This window comes from Oncorhynchus tshawytscha, linkage group LG13 (assembly GCF_018296145.1).
Source record: "Oncorhynchus tshawytscha isolate Ot180627B linkage group LG13, Otsh_v2.0, whole genome shotgun sequence".
Lineage (NCBI taxonomy): Eukaryota > Metazoa > Chordata > Actinopteri > Salmoniformes > Salmonidae > Oncorhynchus > Oncorhynchus tshawytscha.
The window spans coordinates 48,530,030-48,536,029 of NC_056441.1; the positions used below are offsets into that span (position 1 = coordinate 48,530,030).

Genomic DNA, 6,000 nt, shown 5'->3' on the forward strand with positions numbered 1-6,000 from the left:
CTTTTCTTCTTTCTTTCTTCTCTCATCCTTTCTTCCCCCTTTCGTTGTCAATCTGTGCACAATAGTCAGTCATTTGGACAATCGTTGTCTGGAACCTGTAGGTAGTTACTTGTGGAGCCGAACATGTATCTTTTTGTACATCTTTTACCTGTGAACTGGCATATACAGTTGAAGTCAGAAGTTTACATACACCTTAACCAAATACATTTAAACTCAGTTTTTCCACAATTCCTGACATTTCATCCGGGTAAAAATCCCCTGTCCTAGGTCAGTTAGGATCGCCACTTTATTTTAAGAATGTCAAATGTCAGAATAATATTAGAGAGAATGATTTATTTCAGCTTTTATTTCTTTCATCACATTCCCAGTGGGTCAGAAGTTTACATACACTCAATTAGTATTTGGTAAGATTGCCTTTAAATTGTTTAACTTGGGTCAAACGTTTCGGGTAGCCTTCCACAAGCTTCCCACAATAAGTTGGGTGAATTTTGGCCCATTCCTCCTGACAGAGCTGATGTAGTCAGGGTTGTCGGCCTCCTTGCTCGCACACGCTTTTTCAGTTCTGCCCACACATTTTCTATAGGATTGAGGTCAGGGCTCTGTGATGGCCACTCTAATACCTTTACTTTTTTGTCGTTAAGCCATTTTGCCACAACTTTGGAAGTATGCTTGGGGTCATTGTCCATTTGGAAGACCCATTTGCGATCAAGCTTTAACTTCCTGACTGATGTCTTGAGATGTTGCTTCAATACATCCACGTAATTTTCCACCCTCATGATGCCATCTATTTTGTGAAGTGCACCAGTCCCTCCTGTAGCAAAGCACCCCCACAACATGATGCTGCCACCCCAGGTGCTTCCCGGTTGGGATGGTGTTCTTCAGCTTGCAAGCCTCCCCGTTTTTCCTCCAAACATAATGATGGTCATTATGGCCAAACAGTTCTAATTTTGTTTCATCAGACCAGAGGACATTTCTCCAAAAAGTACCATCTTGTAACGTTTGTCGTCAGAAAGAGACCAAGGTGCAGCGTGGTAAGTGTTCATAATTCTTTATTTACTCAGAACACCAAACAAAACAACAAAAGAATAACGAACGCCGCGTCAGCAGGCTTCACAGAGCTAACAAAACACAAGATCTCACAAACACCAAAAGGAGAATGACAACTTATATGTGATCCCCAATCAGAGACAAAAATAAACAGCTGCCTCTGATTGGGAACCACACTCGGCAAAAAAACTAAGAAATAGAGTACATAGAAATAAAGAAACTAGAATGCCCACCCTAGTCACACCCTGGCCTAACCAAAATAGAGAATAAAAACCTCTATGGCCAGGGCGTGAAAGATCTTCCTTATGTGCAGTTGCAAACCGTAGTCTGGCTTTTTTATGGCGGTTTTGGAGCAGTGGATTCTTCCTTGCTGAGTGGCCTTTCAGGTTATGTCGATATAGGACTCGTTTTACTGTGGATATAGATACTTTTGTACCTGTTTCCTCCAGCATCTTCACAAGGTTCTTTGATGTTGTTCTGGGATTGATTTGCACTTTTTTTCGCACCAATACGTTCATCTCTAGGAGACAGAACGCGTCTCCTTCCTGAGCGGTATGATGTTTATACTCACGTACTATTGTTTTTACAGATGAACCTGGTACCTTCAGGTGTTTGGAAATTGCTCCCAAGGATGAACCAGACCTGTGGATGTCTACAATTCTTTTCTGAGGTCTTTTTACTTTCCCAGGATGTCAAGCAAAGGGGCACTGAGTTTGAAGGTAGGCCTTGAAATACATCCACAGGTACACCTCCAATTGACTCAAATTATGTCAATTAGCCTATCAGAAGCCATTACATTATTTTCTGTAATTTTCCAAGCTGTTTAAAGGCACAGTCAACTTAGTGTATGTAAACTTCTGACCCACTGGAATTGTGATACACTGAATTATAAGTGAAATAATCTGTAAACAATTGTTGGAAAAAAGACTTGTGTCATGCACAAAGTAGATGTCCTAACCGACTTCCCATATAGTTTGTTAACAAGAAATGTGTGGAGTTGTTGAAAAATGAGTTTTAATGACTCCAACCTAAGTGTATGTTATCTTCCCGACTTCAACTGTGTATATAATGGTGTCACGGCATATGAACTAACAGGTTATAGAGCAAACAGCAATGGAATTAAATATGGAGTTTTTTCCTGGCTTGGCTTCCCTGGTGATTTTACCCACGTACCACTACTGTACCTGTGATACTTCATCTTGCCATGCAGAAGTAACCATAGAGGACATCCACATGAATGTGTGTGTATGCCTGTGAGCATGGTTGTGCGCACGCGTGTGCATATGTGTGTGGAGAGAGCTTTGACAATTTAGCCTGACTCTGACTAAAGGAGTAAAACGTCTCCCAGGGGAGCATTGTCTCTTTATAATCCTGCAGTGGATGAGAGAGAGATAGAGGGGGAGAAAGGATCTCTGCTTCTAAGCACCCAAAATAACCTAGACTGCTTGCTTACGATAAGGCGAGGATTTCACCATGGACCATTTGTTTAAATAAGGTTTGTCAGGATACATTTCAATCAAGTGTGACGCAAGATGTATGACGTTTTGATCAGCTTAGGATAAGAGTTCAAAGGGACTAAGGGCCAACTGAAGATTTACACAGGCATTTGCACAGTAGGGAAGGTTATCATGGGAAGATCTCAATTGCATACTCCTCGCATCCTCCCTCTTCTCCCCTTGTCTCCTTTGCCTGAACATATCACACATGCCGTGAAATACATAACATGCTTATTCCTGGTCGGACACTTTACACCCCTCCATTATGTTGACATCGACAGCCCCTTAATGACCAGATACACCAGAAGACTGTAATCTGCACCATCATAAGTGGACCATACCTTTTATAGGTTGTTGGACTTAATTGCCTCCTCCATCTCCTTTCCTTTCAGTGATTATTGCTCACAAGAAAAGTCTGGCAGTTGACACACAGAAAAAGGGACTCGAAGTGGGAATATCATTCTAGCTATACCATATCATTCTAGTTGTTGGTTACAAATTCCAATTCCAAAACAATTAAATGATTGACATGTGAAAACCCCAATGTAAATGAGCTTTCAATGTCACATAATGACTACCACACCAGAAAACTATGCCTTTAATGTACTATTACTTTAAGGTTGTTGTTATCGAAACTGAAGGTATGCATAACATAAGCCATGGTGTATTGGCAGACTACAGTACAAGTGTGTTGATGTCTCAACTATTCAATGGAGCTCTTCGTAAATAATGGGAGACAGCTAGCTATCTGTCAGGGGGACATCTGCTGAAGCCTACAGTCTACCTCCAAACAAACCAACCATGACTCAAGCATGTAAACAATGGCAGATTGTTCTACTTGTTAGAATCATTCTCGTTCAGAAACAGCTAGGGTAGGCCATCTATACGCAGGGTGTCCCAAACTCAGCCCCCCCCCCCCAGGTAATTTCAGCAGCTTGGATTGCCATCAGCAGCACAAGAGTGAGATACAGTACAGAGGAACCATAGAGCTAAGAGGATCGTATTGAGATGGTATGGAGCTATAAGCTTCCGAACTACCAGTAAACGAGGCAATGGACAGCACAAACAGAAATAATCATAAAAGAACCATCCCTGCAAGAATCCCTGCAATCCAGTAGCAGTAATGGTTGTTATTTTCTGTGGCTTAAGTAATTAGAGCACACCGTGTGTACATTTATTCCCCGTCTCTCCGCAGTTTGCATCTAAGGATGTTCCTCTGCAGTTGGAGAGTAATTGAGTCATTTTAATCTTTGGCACCATTCAGGCTAATTGGTATTTCTCAGTAATTGTGTAATTGTTTTAAATATGTATCAAAAGCCTGTCAGCATTTTGTGGGGAAAAAAATAAGTTGATTATTAAATGAGCAACCATGAAAATAACAATTATTATCATCATTATCATTGTCATCTTTGGTCATGGGTATGACTGCCGGCTGTGGATCACACCTTATCTTTCATTGCTCATCTAATCATTTACTTGTGAGGGACAAAACACTGTTTTAGCTAGATCAGATTTTTTTTTAAACAGATACAAAATACACCTTATGGAACAGTGGGGACTGTGAAGAGACATACACACAGGCACAGCCACATGCATACACACACGATAACACACGCACTTACACACATGTACACATGGATTTTGTGTTGTAGATATGTGGTAGTAGAGTAGCGGTCTGAGGGCACACACTTAACGGTGTTGTGAAATCTGTTGTGAAATGTATTGTACATTATATGGACCCCAGAAAGAGTAGCTGCTGCCTTGGCTAGTAGATAATAAACACAAATACAAAAGTGGTATAGTATAGAGTATAGTCAAAACACAACACCATACATGTATAACTCTCATTGATTTAGATATATCCTACTGTATAATGCATATACTAATAGATGATATGCTAAGGCAACACATTTAAGAAATACTAAAAAATACTAAAAATACTAAAAATACTAAAAATACTAAAGAAATACTAAATAGGTGCTGCTATTCTCAGAGGCTGTTGATAGGAACAAGAAGCTGCATGAGAAGCACAGGCAGTTCCTTCATAGGATCACAAACACACACACAGCCATATATGGAGCAGGGCTGACCATAAACATTCGATAAGTCTTTATATGGCTTACTAGTGGTGAGTGCGTGTACAATCATTCGTTTGCTTTGCCCTTTCGTCGAGGCCTTTGAAGAAGACCAACAGGCAACCTTGTCATGCTCTATTATACCTGTGACATATAACACAGAAATTATCCCTAAATCTACAGAAAATTGATGCAGAGAGCATTCAAACAAACAAACACACACGCGCGCTCGCTCGCTCGCTCGCTCGCAGGCACGCACGCACGCACGTATGCACACACACACACGCCACAAACTTAAGTAAGCAGACTCATGCATATTTATGCACGCAGGCACACTCGCAAAAGCACACACATAATAACGCACGCACGCAGGCACGCATGCAAACACACGCGTGAAATGTTATAGCCTGGAGCACATAATTTAGTTGATCATGAAATGATCACTGCTATACTGCATATGGTCTAACATAATAAATGACTCCATATCTCATCAATTTATAAAATTCAGGCGTGCGCAAATTGTTACTAATTGAAAACTTAAGTGGGAGAATCATTCACTACATGCAAAAAAAACGAATAACTCTATTATGATCTTGAAATATCACTTTAAGCAACTGGATCTAGTCTACACTTTCCTTCATAGTGCAGGCATCGGGTAGCCTATGTCTACTCTTCAATGTGGACACCGTGTCAATTTAATGAGAATTATACCTGTGTTTAGGTGTCAGAGCAAGATATGCTCTTACCTTCACGCCATAAGTTTGATTGAATCACTGCTCTTATAGGGATCCGTCTTTTAAATCCAACGATATCCAAATTCACCGCTTTTGATGTCCTCTGTTTGGCTTGAACATTTTGCTCACTGTTCTCAAATTGTTCACCGACTCTGGCTGTTCAGAAGCAAAGGAGAAGTTGTGCCACCAAAGGCACTACCATATGGTCTGATGAACGCTCTTCACAAAAACATGGGTTTTATCATATCCTACTCAAGATTTTTTTTTTTACTTAAATATTTTACTTAAGATTCAGGCTATCTTAATTCAGCCTCTTTGATGGCGTGTAGCCTATGTGTGAGAGCAGCGAAATATCCGTCTCCTCTCCGCACCGTTTACCCACTACGCACGAGGTAACCTTCAAGACTGACAGTGGAACAGTCGCTCCAACTATTGGGAGCAGATATTCAGACTGTGTATCATTAAGGCGGGGCTAGTTCTTAAACCTTTGGAAAAAAGCATATCTGCCTTTTTCTCCTAAAATGACAGTTATCTTTAGTTTATGTAGTCTGCCGGACAAATCTGACTTATTGGTGGGGAAAAATCTCTCTATATTTTTTTATGGAGATGTATAGGCTATCCAAAATGAAGCAAATAAATCATGACCTT

The 6,000-nt window shown here is 40.6% G+C and overlaps 1 protein-coding gene across 2 annotated transcripts in view; it reads right to left on the bottom strand.

The window, feature by feature from the left end:
- drd2a (dopamine receptor D2a) overlaps window positions 1-5,757 on the bottom strand; it is a 28,832-nt gene extending 23,075 nt beyond the window's left edge. For both annotated transcript variants that reach the window (XM_024442072.1, XM_024442071.1), the window contains exon 1: window positions 5,365-5,757. The gene's annotated coding sequence lies outside the window, so the exon portion shown is untranslated. The remainder of the gene's footprint in view (window positions 1-5,364) is intronic.
- Between the last annotated feature and the right edge of the window lie 243 nt (window positions 5,758-6,000).